Source organism: Felis catus, chromosome C2, assembly GCF_018350175.1.
Source record: "Felis catus isolate Fca126 chromosome C2, F.catus_Fca126_mat1.0, whole genome shotgun sequence".
Classification (NCBI taxonomy): Eukaryota; Metazoa; Chordata; class Mammalia; order Carnivora; family Felidae; genus Felis; species Felis catus.
This window is the reverse complement of record NC_058376.1, coordinates 146,526,041-146,541,810: the sequence shown is the minus strand read 5'-3', so window position 1 is coordinate 146,541,810 and position 15,770 is coordinate 146,526,041. Positions and strand designations below refer to the sequence as shown.

The 15,770-nt window shown below is 41.4% G+C and overlaps 1 long non-coding RNA gene across 2 annotated transcripts in view; it reads left to right on the top strand.

Annotated features, from left to right (window-relative positions):
* Window positions 1-15,770, top strand: part of LOC109491562 — a 57,000-nt gene that overhangs the window by 33,783 nt on the left and 7,447 nt on the right. The window contains exons 3-4 of one of the 2 annotated variants that reach the window (XR_006585601.1): window positions 2,242-2,398; window positions 5,298-5,966. The exons of the other annotated variant lie outside the window; for it this stretch is intronic. This is a non-coding gene — a long non-coding RNA (uncharacterized LOC109491562). Of the gene's footprint in view, window positions 1-2,241; window positions 2,399-5,297; window positions 5,967-15,770 lie in introns of those variants that run through there. 2 annotated transcript variants of the gene reach the window in all.

The following is a 15,770-nucleotide window of genomic DNA, read 5'->3' as shown; positions in this document are numbered from 1 at the left end:
TTCATATAATTGGATCCTGAAAATTGAAATTTAGAAATATGTAAAAGGAATCATTTTGGTTTGGGTATTTTCACACAAACTATGAGTCAAAAATCTCCAAATTAAATCTGCCAGAGTTCTTTGGTTATTCAATCTCATGTTTTCAAGAATAAGATATATGTCTCCTATTCATGGTAATAAAGAGAGAAGAAAAAAGAATTTTCACAGGAAGTTCATGTGTGCTCAAACAGCAGACCTTATATTTGTGCCAAGTGCATTTCTTATGGATTGGAAGGGTATCTTAGGTGTGGGTTTCTAGAAACAGAGACTGAGACAGGAGCTTGGCTGTGTGTCGAGGTTGTGCCCTCAGCGGACAAAGAGTAAAAGAAGCAAGAGAAAGAATAAAAGATGATAAGCAAGGATGTGGTCTCATCTGGAGTCTGATCTCTTTGATCCCACAGAGAGCTCTGGAGTGTGAAGTGTCTCACAGAGTTGAGCCCATCTTGAGGCAAGAGGACTGGACTTTTGTACCTACAAGTCAGCCAGTTAATGTTTGTGGGGTGTCCCCAGTTGGGAGAGAAAGGCAAAATCTTTCATGTGGGCTCTCTTTTGTCTGAGGGCAATTCTCCAGAGGAGGGGGTAGCTATGAGCCATTAGCAGCTATCATTCACTCCAGCTGGGGCAGGTGCACTGGTATAATAAAAAAAGGGACCAATGGTATCTCTTACAGATAATGCCTTTATTTAAAGTCAGCTATGTTCCTCTTCATGCTGCTTTGACTAAATTTATTTGGAACAGAGAGTTTAAAGAGGAGGTTCTCTAAATAGGATGTTCATTGTTTCTCAAGTTCAACTAACATACGGACGCTCTCCTAAGAGGGGAAAGTTTTCTTAGTTTCCAACACCGGCTTAAATTGTTTTTAATAACTTAACTTAAATATACATAAACCTAAAAGTTTCAATAAACTTCTTATGCTCCCATTTATTAAAAAGGCATGAAATCATAACAAATTACAAATTAAAATTTAAAAAGCCTAAGACCATTAAGAATCAAAGCAACATAAATTCAGTGTGATGGGTGATGGTGTTTTGCCGAAACTAAGTTCCCATTTCAAGATAAATAGAGACTGTGTGTTCCCAGATTGTCTGCCCTGCTCCACACAGCCTATGTTACAAGATGCTGTGTTGAATGACCAACTTCCCACCACTCCTCTGTAATAGAACTTCTGCAAACCCTAATTTGTAGAGGTCATGAGGTTCTCTAACCTTCATTGGGCAGGAAGGAATTATTTAGCGTTTACATATAATTGGTCTCTGCTATTGTTCTTAGCTCGCAATAATGAAAGGCATTCATCTTGGCACTGCTGTGATGATAAACCAAAATGCAAACACAGGCACTTAAATGCTGTAGCCATCCTCAGGAAGCAAATCATCTGTAACATACACAGTTTCATTGAAATGAAAGTGTAATATTGTTTAATTAAATTTTTTTGAGAGTGAGAGTGCCCACGTGCGTGTGCATGCGAGCACACACACACACACACACACACACACACACACACAGAAAAGAGTGAGTGGGGGAGGGGAATAGAGAGAGAGGGAGAGAGAGAGAGAATCCCGGGCAGGCTCCTCAATGTCAGCACAGAGCTGTACGCAGGGCTTGATTTCATGGCCCTGAGATCACGACCTGAGCCAAAATCAACAGTTGGATACTTAACTGACTGAACCAAGCAGGCACCCCAAAATGAAAGTATAATAATTAGAGTTCATTTAAAATACTCTCGTAGAGCACTGAGAGGCCCCAGAGAATGTGTCTGCACATTCTTTGATAGGAGGCCGTAGCTCTGTCCCACGAAATGGGAACCTGTGCAGGGTACATTTGCCCATGAGAGGACATTTGGAATACCCAAGAAAGCACCATTTTGACTCCTGCTGGTCGGGGCAAGAGGATGGGCATGAGGAAGTCCCACAGGTTGGAGGGTGAGCCATTGGCAATCTGAAAGGCCACTGAGTGGGTTTTGTGCCCCATATCTCATTACAACACTAATGATTTAATTTAGTAATGTTGACCATGACTATCAGGTGGTTCTGCGTATAGGGGCTACTCCTTATGCTAGGTGAACCTCCTGCCCTTGCCACTGACTGAACACAGCGAAAGCTGCAAGGAGCCCTGGGCTCTGCTTGGGAGGGTGCAGCAAGTGAGTTGGGACTCTGGAGTTAATGGCGCATCTGAGGGATCATGAGCATCTCCATGTTGCTGCAGACTGTCTCTACTGGGAAACTCAGGGACCAGAGTGCCTGCCACTGCCCAGGAAGGTTCCTGACTTCCTCACCTCCCCTTGCTGCCTTACACCAAGCCACATTCCCTTCGGCAACCTGAGCACCACCTGAGCAAAATGCGTAATGAAGACAATGAAAAGGTAGGAGATTATCTGCTGTCATCACTTGCATAGAATCTGCCCCCTAATCCAGGAACAAGACCTGCACTGAATCAGAGAGCCCAGGGCGAGCCAGGGAGGATTAAGTAGAGTCTTGGGTGGAGGGAAAGCCTTAAAACCCCCTGTTTCTACATAGAGGTCAAAGCAAAAAGGAAAACCAGCTGGGCAGCTGCAGGAGCACAGTGGGACCAATTGAACAGTGGGAAAAAGACATTCAGAGGAGAGACTTGCTCAAGTCTCATTTACTGAGCAAATAGTTAGCGATCAGTGTCCCCCGGAGGCTGGACAGTCAGTCTGCGATGTGCCAGATACACAACAGACAGGCATGAGTAGTCCCTGCCCTCAGAGGGCACTGGGTTCAAAAGGAAGATGGAAGGTGACCAGACGGTTGGATGCCGTGGGTCAGTGCCTTGAAAGGGGCGGCACAGAGGCCACACAGGCACGCAGAACGGTCGCCTGATCCGGCCGGGCACACTCAGAAGGAGCTCCCTAGAGGAAGAGATGGCGAAGCAGGCAGTGAGCACAGGTTCCAGGACTAGAGGGGCAGGCAATTCATCCCAGGAAGATACCGCTGGCTCTACCATCATGGTTTTTTGACGCCATTGATTGAAAGAGGACTGGAAACAGTCTGGACCAGTTTCCTCTACTTCAACGCATTGTACACATATGACCAGGATGCTTCCTGGATCCTTCTTCACGGGAACGTGTGACTTCCAGTTTTCTTCCACATAAATCTAACCCTCTGACAATCTCCAAGGCCATCATCATCCCACCTCTCCTACCGACTAGCTCCCAGCACGCACCTTCCATTCATTCAAATCACAGGCATTAAAACGATCCTACTTGGTAGTGATCACAGGCATTCGTTTGGGAATGACCGAACACACACGGTAGGATGTGGTGTAGACCAAAAGAACCTTGCTGCTCAACGTGTGATCCCTGGACCGGTACCAGCATCACCTGGGAGTTTGTTATAAAGTGCAAATTCCAGAGCTCCAACCCAGACCTATTGAAGCAGAACTTGAAGGTCAAGATCCTCAGGTGATTCTGGTGCATTTTAAATTGGGAAATGGTTCTAAAGAGATAGTGTGAGTCTAATTCTAAGTGACATACAAATGACAGCAGCTTTATTGGTAAGCATAACATCACCATGATCGCTTATCTTAAAAACTCAACAATTTGTACTGATAAAGTTTTTCTGATCTTTGCTGGTTGATTAATTTTGGCAATTAATTTGCATAATACTGGCATTCTTACTATCTTTTAAAATCGTGCGCAGGATTCATAAAGTGATTTTTAAAGTTTATTTTATTTTGAGAGAGTGAGAGTGTGAGCAGGGGAGGGGCAGAGAGAGAGGGAAGGTGGAGAGATAGAGAAAGAGAGAGAGGCACGTAGGAGAGAGAGGGAGAGAAAGTGCAGTATTTTTTTGTCTCAAAGAAAGCATTTCAGGTTTATCTATGTCTTCTTTGGTTTTATCTTGTACTTGTGATACTCCAAAGCAGAGTTACCTGTTCCAGTTTCAAAACTGTCAGATTTATATCCCTCTTGTTCAGAAAGCCTTTGAACTAGATAAGAATTATTCTTGTGAATGAAGCTTTACTTTATCAATTGTCATTTTCCTCCTCTTCTTGAGGATTCTGGAGCTTTAGAAAAATGCTTTCTCAACAAGAAAGCTTTGTTCGATATGAAATTGGAATGCAGCAGAGAGCTCTTTAAGTATGCCATCAATATGCAAATAATTTCCAGATTTATTTAAATTCCAAAACAATGGTTGTTACATCAGTGAAAATGCCTGAATTTTTAGTAACCCATATACGAACACCAAAATAGCAAAACCAAGAGGGTAATCAATAATGACTGTAACGATTAGCAATACTGGCAGATCAGGCAGAGGTCATTGTCAACAGACCTACTGCCATAGAAGAACAAGAGATCATTGAAGAAAATGACATCATGGAAACGGTCTCTCTTCCAGCTTTTACTATGCAAAAATTTTCCATTCATTCACACTGGCTTGGAATAAAATTTTTGAGACAAATCACTCTAATTTTGAATTCAAGTCTGAGATGCCTAGAGCAGTGACATATGCCTGTGCTTGCTAGGGGGGAATCTGCTAGGAAAAATAATTTATCTTCAATCCAAACTTCATTGATTTGTATTTTAACAAACTTCAAGGAGGCTAGTACATGCAGCAACCAAACTTACATTAAGTGTTTTTTAACATAAGAAGTGTTTATAAAAGCTTGTATTTTTGCTCCTTTCGTGGATTTGTTGTGATTTGTGTATTTTTGTGGAATCAAATGGTTTTCCAGAAATAGGACCTGATGTATCCCATTTTATCTGTAGGAAATAAGAGCTTAACTTAAAATGGCATGACTTGTAGCTTTCTTCCAGGGTAAAATTTAGCCTTGAGTTGAAGGTCATTGAAGGTCACCCACGTAATGGGGTACTGATACAAACCCTGTCTTCATACAGTTGCAGAGAAAACCCTTGGAGTGGCTAGGAGAAATCTGGATTTCTTTTCTTCCAAGCCCTATTGGTCTTTCTGTGTCCCGTGGTGGGGGGAGGGGGGGAAACTGAGGCAGAATAACTAAAGGTATCCATCCAGTAGCCGTGTGTGGTTTTGAAGCCCAGATCTGCTCCTTAATAGCTGCATGGTGTTGGGCATGTCTGTAAACTCTCTGTGCCTTGTTTGCTTATCTGTAAAATGGGGAGGAACGTGACAAGGTTTCCCTCGCAGGAAGGTGATGTGGATAAAATGAGTGCATCTAGTGCATTTACAACAATGCACAGTATACTTTAAAGGCTCTATTTGATACTGTTATCATTATAGTAGTCAGGAGATGGTGACTAAACCTCCATTCCCTTTCTCTGTCCCCAGGAAGAACTGAGGAAAAAGCAGGAATTTCTCTTCTATATCTTTAGAAGCAACAAGGACATCAGCGTTAAAGTCACACAGACCTAGGTTCAAGTTCCCTCCCTCCTCAGCTCTTCAAACCAGGGTATCTTATGTTCACTCAGCTTCAGTGTCCTCATTTAGAGGGGACAATAATATCTACTTCAGGAGAACTTTAGAGATATTAAAAGAAGTCAACATACTTAAGGGATACAGCACTTACCTGGCTGGGTGGTCAAAAAGGTCAATAAATGCCAATTTCTCTCCCTTTCTGTCATCACCTACACAATCCATGACTCTACGTTGTTTTTTTGTTTTTTTGTTTTTTGCTACTGCCAATAACCTTATGTCACTTTCCAATTTCCCTTTGCTCTTCCTTCATCCAGCCCTTTAAATCTGAGTTCTTTTCTGGGCAGGCATGGGTATCAATTCAACTGGGGCGTTAGCTAGTCAATAAGGTATATCTTCCAGGAGCAATCCCTTAATCCCTCCAAGGAACAGAGGGAGAGGGAGAGGGAGAGACAGAGACAGGGGGAGACAAAAGAGAGGAATTGGCTGGTTCATGTGGTCACAGAGGCCAAGACGTCCAGTGATCAGCCTAATGTCTGCAAGCTGGAGAAAGAGGAAGGCAGGAGCTGTCTATCAGAGGGTCGGTGAAATTTGTCACTTAGGCTGAAGAAAAGAGGGAGAGAATTCACCCTTCTTCTGCCCTTTCTTTATCTGGGCTCTTAGGGATTGCATGATGCCTACCCACATAGGTGAGGGAGGACACTCTTAGCCTACTGGTTCAAACGCTAATGTCTTCCAGCAACCCCCTTACAGACACACCCAGAAATGTCTTACTACCTATGTGGGCATCCCTTAGCCCAGTCAAGTTGACATATAAAATTAGCATCACAAGAGGATAAGCCAGAGCAAACCTTAAGGGCCAAAATCTGAAGGACTTGGCAGCCACACTGATGAAAGAAAAGGAGAGGGTAGCGATAGGTGGGTTGGAGAGTAAAGGAAACCAAAGAAGCAAAGAGAAACCCTTGTTTCTGGTTTGGATGCCTGAGTCACTGGTGGTAAGACAGGTTTTAGTAAGGGGATTTCAGAGATGTTGAAAGGGAGTTAAGCTCATAACTGAAAACCAATAGGGCTGTTCACTTTATTTTTAAGTCAGAATAATTCTGGTGCTTGAGGGTTGTCCTTAAATGAGTTCACAAACTACATATGCAAGAAAAAAAAAACAATATAAAAGCCTCATAATTTTATTTGCATTTTGACTATCCCTCCCTTCTCTTCAGTCCATTTGGAAGTTCCCATTGGCTTCTCCAAAGTTCTAACCTGTGCAAGGGGTTGTAATCCCATGCAGACTGCTTAGGGCCAAGGCACTGGGAGTGAGTGGGGATGGTCTACCTATGAAGATGCATCAGTCTACACTCGGGAGAGCTGGGGTGTCCTTTTCTCTTGAACTCACAGCCCTCTCTGTCTGGAGGTCTCAGATGAATAACATGGAACTCTGAGGAAAGCCTGGAATCTCACCTGCCCCAACTTTCCTCATACCTCCTCCCTGGGGTTTTGTCTTGATCTCTCCCAGAAGATGCAGAACATCTTTTTCTGGGGGATCTTAAAGTCCTCACGTCACATCTTGTCCCTTACTTAATTCTCTCAAGACAGTCTCCCTCTCTTCAGTACTTTTCCTTAAACTCTCTTAGTGTTTGACTAACAAAGTTTAGAATTTTGGAAACCAAAGTCTGAAAAACTGGTTTTCACCATCTAAGGGATTTCCACCTTGAGGCATTAGATTTCTCCCTTGAGGCAATTCTCAAAGCCTCATTACCTTGAATGGGAGCAGGGGCCCTGGGAAGAGAGCAATACTGAAGAAAAAGATCAGGTACTATCTTAAAACAAAAGAAAAAAAACTCACCTCACCAGATAAGCAATGGGATAAGAATTTTCGTGTCCTATTTGGGGAAAGCCATTGGCTGAAGGAGGGACAGCAAAGGCAGAGAAAACAAAAAGCATTTGGAGTAAATAATTGTAGATATTGATAGTGGAGCCTTTGAAGTTAATAAATTGCATGACTGTCTGTATGGGAGGGCTAGTTTTTTTTGTTTGTTTGTGTTTTGGTCCCAGCTCTTATTTTTATAGTTTCAGGCATGTATCTTGCAGTCTTTCTGAAGGTATCTGACCGGTGGGCTCATGGGATTGTAGAAAATGAAACAATATAACAAATTAGGGTCAATCAGAGACTTGGCAAAAGTTAAGTAAAACGATGCTACATTTTCTTCAAAAGAAAAAAAAGACTGTTTCTATTGCATTAAGGTATGAAAATGGAGAACTTTCTGGCAACTGATGAGATGTCATGTCGCCAAATGTATCTTTACTGCTTGTTTGTTTTACATTTTTGCTCTTAAGATTTCATTTTGGTAATTAAGGCTTAGAGGAGTATTAACCTCATTTATATAGTTTGTTCATCCAGAAACCAGCGGATCAAATGTTTTATTCCATCTCTTAAACCCTCTGGACAATTACAATTCTAGGACCGCAGTTAGTGTTTTCTCACCGGAGAGCTAACACTCGCATTTACTTAAATCCCTTTCCCCATAGTCTCCTGAGAGGAGGAGAAAGTGGAAATTCGAGTCACAGGAAGGTGTGTATTCACACTGATGTCATGATGAAGTCACACTGGAAGCCATTTACATTTGGACTTGAATCATAGAAAAGATGTGGAGTGGAGCCAAGGGACCAGGTTGCAGTCTTATTTCCGCCTCTCATTAGCATGCTACAATTAGTCACATCTCTACACTTCCCCGGCATCCGTTCCTCCATTTGCACGATGGCGCATTTGGCTTCGGTCAAAGGACAGACACCTGGACAGGACAGGTAGTGAATGCAAAAAGTGCACATGACTGCCTATCAGAGCATCACCACTTATTTTCCTCACGCTCCCAGAAACAACTGTTGAAATTTCAGGCTCTTTTTACAGATCATTAAGCCTTCCCTCAGCATCCTTTCCACACGCTAGCCACGCTTCTTCTCATGGTTGGTTTTCCTAATGGCAGATTAAGTTGTATTCTTTTGCTACAGACACGCTTTGTTGGCATAGTAAACCCAGAAATCCTCTTAATGTTCGAGAAAATATGTCTGGATGACATTTTTCTTAAAACACATGGCTCTTTGGTTTGGTTTTCCATTTTGGAAAAAGTCTCCGGTGTGAGGATACAATTTTCTTTCAGTTTTATCCTACTACAGGAGTAGCCAGTGGTGTTAATGGGATAATACCTGCGAGTTGACACTTAGCCTCAGGATGGGGAGTAATAGAGAGTGGTGGGGACTGTGGCAAATGGACAACAGCTTGCACTTTGTGAAGCGGGCAGGGGCCCCTGCCCTTTCCACAGCAGGCACCTGCCCCTCAGCACAGTTGATTGTTGGCCTCTGAGAATGAGTCCAGTACAGGCGTGTCTCCCGAGGTTTTGTCAAAGCTGTAAATTCTGATTATTATGCATGGAATTTTCCTGAATTTTATACGTTGGCAACTGAATTGAAACAAATATCAATGGTAGTAACACTGAGTATTCTCAATGGATCAGGCTAAACCAAAAAACAAACAAACAAACAAACAAACAAACTAGGTCACATGCACTGAAAGGTTTAAGACTTTGGGCCAAATCACCCTGAAGTTTTTTTTTTTTTCCTGGAACTTGCTTTGTCACAACACACATTTATATGTGATACATTCTATGCGTATATTTTAAGGCACTATATACGTGTCCTAACTCATTTAATCTTGCCAACAACTTTAAGAAGTAGGTGCTATTATTATCTTTGTTTTACTTCATTTACAAGTATGATTTCGTATCAATTCTCTTTATTCATTTATTTTTAATTGAGTTTTGAAAATTTAATTCCATTGTAGTTAACATACAGTGTTATATTAGCTTCAGATATACAATATAGTAATTTGACAATTCTATACGTAACTCAGCACTCATCATAAGTGTACTCTTAATCCCCTTCACATATTTCACTCACCCTCCACCCACCTTCCCTCTGGTAACCATTGATTTGGTGTCTATAGTTAAGAGTCTGTTTCTTGATCTGTCTCTCTCTCTTTTTTTTCCTTTGCTCATTTGTTTCTTGAATTCGACATATGAGTGAAATCATATGGTATTTATCTTTCTCTGACCGCCTTATTTTGCTTAGCATAATCCCCTCTAGCTCCATCCATGTTGTTGTGAATGGCAAGATTCCATTCTTTTTTTTAAGTTTATTTATTTATTTTAGAGAAAGAGAAGGAGGGAAGGGCAGAGAGAGAGGGAGAAGATAGAATGCCAAGTAGGCTCTGCACTGTCAACACAGAGCCTCATGTGGGGCTACATCCCACGAACCACGAGATCATGACCCGAGCCAAAATCAAGAGCTGGACACTTAACCAACTGAGCCACACAGGTGCCCCAGATTTCATTCTTTTTTATGGTTCAGCAATATTCCATTGTGTATATATATATATATATATATATATATATATATATATATATATACCACATCTTCTTTGTCCACTCATCTATTGATGGACTCAGGCTGCTTCCATGATTTGGCTAAATAAGGCTACAATAAATGCAAGGGTGCATATATCCCTTTCAATTAGTGTTTTGTATTCTTTGTGTAACTACTTACTAGCATAATTACTGGATTGTAGGGTAGTTCTAGTCTTAATATTTTGGTTTTTTTTTGTTTTTTTTTTTTCAACGTTTATTTTATTTTTGGGACAGAGAGAGACAGAGCATGAATGGGGGAGGGGCAGAGAGAGAGGGAGACACAGAATCAGAAACAGGCTCCAGGCTCCGAGCCATCAGCCCAGAGCCTGACGCGGGGCTCGAACTCACGGACCGCGAGATAGTGACCTGGCTGAAGTTGGACGCTTAACCGACTGCGCCACCCAGGCGCCCCAATATTCTTAATATTTTGAAGTAACTCCATACTGTTTTCCACAGGCTGCACCAGTTTGCAATCCCACCAACTGTGTATGAGGGTTCCTTTTCCTCCATATCCTCGCCAACACTTGTTGTTTCTTGTGTTTTTGATTTTAGTCATTCTGACAGGTGTGAGGTGTTATCTCATTGTAGTTTTTATTTGTGTTTCCCTAATAATGAGTGCTGTTCAGCATCTTTTCATGTGTCTGTTGGCTTTCTGTGTCTTCTTTGGAAAGATGTTTGTTCATGTCTCCTGCCCATTTTTAAATTTTTTTTTTCAACGTTTATTTATTTTTGGGACAGAGAGAGACAGAGCATGAACGGGGGAGGGGCAGAGAGAGAGGGAGACACAGAATTGGAAACAGGCTCCAGGCTCTGAGCTATCATCAGCCCAGAGCCCGACGCGGGGCTCGAACTCTCGGACCGCGAGATCGTGACCTGGCTGAAGTCGGACGCTTAACCGACGGCGCCACCCAGGCGCCCCACCTGCCCATTTTTAAATGGGTTATTTGTGTTTTGGGTATTGAGTTGTATGAGTTCTTTAAATATTTTGGATACTAACTCTTTTCTTTATAAACAATTATTTTGAGAGAGAGAGAGAGAGAGAGAGAGAGAGAGAGAGAGAGAGAAGAGAGAGCATGTGATGACAGAGTGAAAGGGAGAGAGAGAATCTTAAGCAGGCTCCACCCTGAGTGTGGAGCCTGATGTGGGCTCCATGTCACGACCATGAGATCATGACCTGAGCTGAAATCAAGAGCCAGAAGCTTAACCAAATGGGTCACCCAGGCGCCCCATGGATATTAACTCTTTATCCGATATGTCATTTGCAAATATCTTCTCCTATTTAGTAGGTTGTCTTTTAGTTTTGTTGATTGTTTCCTTTGCTGTGCAGAAGATTTTTATTTTGATGCAGTCCCAATAGTTTAGTGTTGCTTTTATCTTCCTTGCCTCAGGAGACACATCTAGAAAAATGTTGCCATAGTCTATGTTGGAGAAATTTTTTAATTTTTTAAAATTTTTTAATTTTTTTTTTAACGTTTATTTATTTTTGCGACAGAGAGAGACAGAGCATGAACGGGGGAGGGGCAGAGAGAGAGGGAGACACAGAATCGGAAACAGGCTCCAGGCTCTGAGCCATCAGCCCAGAGCCCGACGTGGGGCTCGAACTCACGGACCGCGAGATCGTGACCTGGCTGAAGTCAGACGCTTAACCGACTGCGCCACCCAGGCGCCTCTGTAGTGTCTTTATCTGGTTTTGGCATCAGAGTAATGCAGACCTCATAGAATAAATTTGGAAGGTTTTCTTCCTCTTCTATTTTTTGAAATAGCTTGGGAAGAATAGTATCAACTTTTTTTAAATGTGTGGTAGAATTTAAAAAAATAAAAAACTAAAATAAATGTTTGGTAGAATTCACCTGTAAAGGCATTTGGTTGTAGACTTTTGTTTGTTAGAGTTTTTTGATTACTGATTCAGTTTCATCACTAGTAATCAGTCTATTCAAATTTTCTATTTCTTCCTGGCTCAGTTTTGGGAGGTTATATGTTTCTAGGAATTTATCCATTTCTTCTAGGTTGTCCAATTTGTTGGCATGTAATTTTTCATAATATTTTCTTGTATTCTTTGTATTTCTTCAGTGTTGGTTATTTCTCTTCTTTCATTTCTGATTTTGTTGATTTGAATCATCTCTCTCTTCTTTTTTGATGATTCTTGCTGAAGGTTTACCAATTTTGTTGATCTTTCAAAGTACCAGATCCTGGTTTCATTGATCAGTTCTATTGATTTTTTAGTTTTTATTTCATTTGTTTCTTCTCTAATCTTTATTATTTCCTTTCTTCTATTGGTTTTTGCCTTGTTTGTTCTTCTTTTTCTAGCTTCTTTGAGTGTAAGGTTAGGTTGTTTATTTGACATTTTTCTTGCTTCTTGAGGTAGAACTGTATTGCTATAAACTTCCCTCTTAGAACGGCTTTTGCTGCATCCCAAAGATTTTGGACTGTTATGTTTTCATTTTCATTTGTCTCCATGTATTTTTTTACTTCCTCTTTTATTTCTTGGTTGACCCATTCATTGTTTAGTAGCATGTTATTTGACCTCCATGTACCTGTGCTCTTTCCAGATTTTTTTCTTGTGATTAATTTCTAGTTTCATAATAATATGGTCAGAAAAGGTGCATGGAATGACTTCTATCTTTTTGAAGGTTGTTGTGACATGTTTTATGGCCTAATATGTGATTTATTCTGGAGAATGTTCCATATGTTCTTGAAAGAATGTGTATCCTGCTGTTTAAGAAAAAAATTTTTTAAACTTTGTTTATTTTTGAGAAAGAGAGAGAGAGACAGAGTGTGAGCAGAGGAGGGGAAGAGAAAGGGAGACACAGAATCTGAAGCAGGGCCCAGGCTCGGAGCTGTCAGCACAGAGCCCGATGTAGGGCTTGAACTCATGAACTGTGAGATCATGACCTGAGTCAAAGTCAGCTGCTTAACCAACTGAGCTACCTAGGCACCTATATCCTGCTGTTTTAGGATGGAATGTTCTGAATATATCTGTTAAGTCCACCTGGTCCGATGTGTCATTCAAGGACACAGTTTCCTTGTTTATTTTCTGTTTGGATGATTTATCCATTGATGTAAGTGCCATGTTAAGATTCTCTACTATTATTGTATTACCAATTACTTTTTTTATGTTTGTTATTAACTGCTTTAAGTCCTTCCATGTTGAGTGTATAAATATTTACAATTGTTATGTCTTCTTGTTGGATTGTCCCCTTAATGATTATATAGTGCCCATTGTCTCTTGCTATGGTCTTTGTTTTAAAGTCTATTTTGTCCAGTATAAGTATTGCTACCTGGCTTTCTTTTCACTTCCATCTGCGTGATAAATGCTCTTCCATCCCTTCACTTTCAATCTGCATGTGTCTTCAGGACTGAAATGAATCTCTTGTAGACAGCATATAGATGCATCTTGATTTTTTTTTATCCATTCTTTCACCCTATGTCTTTTGATTGGAGTATTTAATTCATTGACATTCAAAGTAATTATTGATAGGCCTGTATTTATTTCCATTTTGTTACCTGTTTTATGCTTATTTTGTAGTTTTTTTCTGTTCTTTCCTCTCTTGCTCTCTTTTCTCATGATTAGTTGGCTTTCTTTAGTGATATACTTGGATATTTTCTCTTTATTTTTTGCATATCTATCACTGGTTTTTGATTTGTGTTTACCATTTGGTTTGTATATAACATTTTCTGTATATAGCAGTCTATATTTAGTTGATAGTCATTTAAATTTGAACCCATCTTTTACTCCTCTTCTGCTCACAATTTAGGTATATAGTGTCATACTTTATATCCTTATATTTTGAGAGCCTCTTGATTGGTTTCTACAAATATACTTATTTTTACTGTTTTAGTGCTTCCTACTTTCCTTACTCCTGCTTATGGTCTTTCCTTTCCAGTCAGAGTCCCCTTTAACATTTCTTGTAAGGCTGGTCTAGTGGTCATGAATTCCTTTAAATTTTGTGTGTCTGGGAAATTCTTTATGTTTCTTTCTATTCTGAGTGGTAGACTTTCTGGATAGAGTATTCTTGGTTGCAGATTTTTTCCTTTCAGCATTTTGAATATTTTATGCCATTCCCTTCTGGCCTGCAAAGTTTCTGCTAAAAAATCAGTTTACGGCCTTATGGAGTTTCCTTTGTATGTAACTGCTTCCTTTTCTCTTGCTGCTTTTAAAATTCTCTCTTTATCACTATATTTTGGCATCTTAATTACTATGTATCTTGGTGTGGACCTTTTGGGTTGATTTTGTTGGGAGATCTCTGTGCCTTCTTGATCTGGATTTCTGTTTCCTTCCCCAGATTCTGAAAGTTTTCAGCTATTATTTCTTGAAATAAATTTTCTGCCCCTTGTCTTTCTCTTCTTCTTTTGGGATCCCTATGACGTGAATGTTATTATACTTGAGAGTGGGGTGCTTGGGTGGCTCAGTTGGTTAAGTGTCTGACTTTGACTCCAGTCATAATTTCATGGTTCATGGGTTTGAGCCCTGTGTTGGGCTCTGTGCTGACAGCTCAGTCTGGAGCCTGCTTCAGATTCTGTGTCTCCCCTCTCTCCCCCTCCCTGCTTGCACTGTCTCTCTCCTGTCTCTCAAAAATGAACAAATGTTTTTTAAAAAATGTATTACACCTGATGATGTTGCTAATTTCCCCGAGTCTATTCTCATTTTGCATATTTTTTCTTCTCACCTGCTCAGCTTTCCATTACTTTGCCCTTCAGGTCACTGATTGATTCTTCTGCTTCATCTACTCTATTATTTATTCCATCGAGTGTATTTTTAATTTCATTTATTGTGTTCTTCATCTCTGATTGGTTCTTTCTTATCTCTTTGTTGAGGGTCTAACTGCTGTCCTCCCCTTTTTCCTCAAGTTTAGTGAGTATCTTTATGATCATTACTTTAAATTTTCTATGAGGCATATTACTTATCTCCATTCCACTCAGGTCTCTTGCTGTGGTTTTGTCTGTTCTTTCATTTGGGACATATTCCTCTGTGTCCTAATTTTGTCTAACTCTCTGTGTCTATTTCTGTGTTTTAGGCAAGATAGCTACCATCTCCTGCACTTGAAAATAATGGTCTTTGTGGAAGAGGTCCTATAGTGCCCTGCAGTGCTGTGTTCCCTGTTCAGCAGAACCCAGTACCTCAGGAGTGTTTCCTTTGCATGACGTGTGCACCCTGTTGTTGCCCCTGGGCTGCTTTTCCCTTCAGTCCTGTTATCTGCGTTGGCTCTCTTTGCCTGTGGTGAGCAGTGTTTGCTTCTTGTGTTGTCAGTGGGCCAGTTAGTGGACACTTCTGGCTTGAGTTGATTCAGACCAGGCGTTTGACTGAAATGTGGTAGCATGGGACTGCAGGTACTTTCCCTGTGTTGTCCCCTGAGTAGCTTTCCTTGGTGGGCAGGGCCTACAATCAGACCAGTTTTCTGCACCCAGGCCATTGCTGGTTCTTCCTTCTGACTGGTGTGTGTGGTGGTGGTGAACTTTTCCTCTCTCCAGGGAAGGAGTCACTTTGGAGTGGTACTGGCCACTGTGGGGGCTGTTTGCACACTGCCGGGCCTGCAGCACCACCCTGTATAAACTCTGGCCAAGAGCCTATTGGAGGGGGCAGATCCCAAGAAGCACAGTGGAGGGGGATGCTGTGTTTTGAACTGCCATTCCTGGTTCCTTTGCAGGAGGGCTCCTGCAGTGCCTGGACTGAGGCACCATTTGGATGGGTCTGGGGAAGCACAGCAGAGGGTGTTATGCAGTGGGGGGGGGGGGAGGCTAGCAAGCTTTGGGTGCATTCATTCCTCTGCAAGAAGGGCCCTGCATCACCTGGACGGATGTCCAAAGGGGTGGATTGGCAGAAGCACGGTGGAGGTGAGGGGTGGGCACAGCAGTGCTAAAAACTTAGTGAGTCCTGCAGGTGGCAGGGTGTTTATGCTGGGGGGTGGGGAGGGAAATGGTGCCTTCCAGTTCCTTT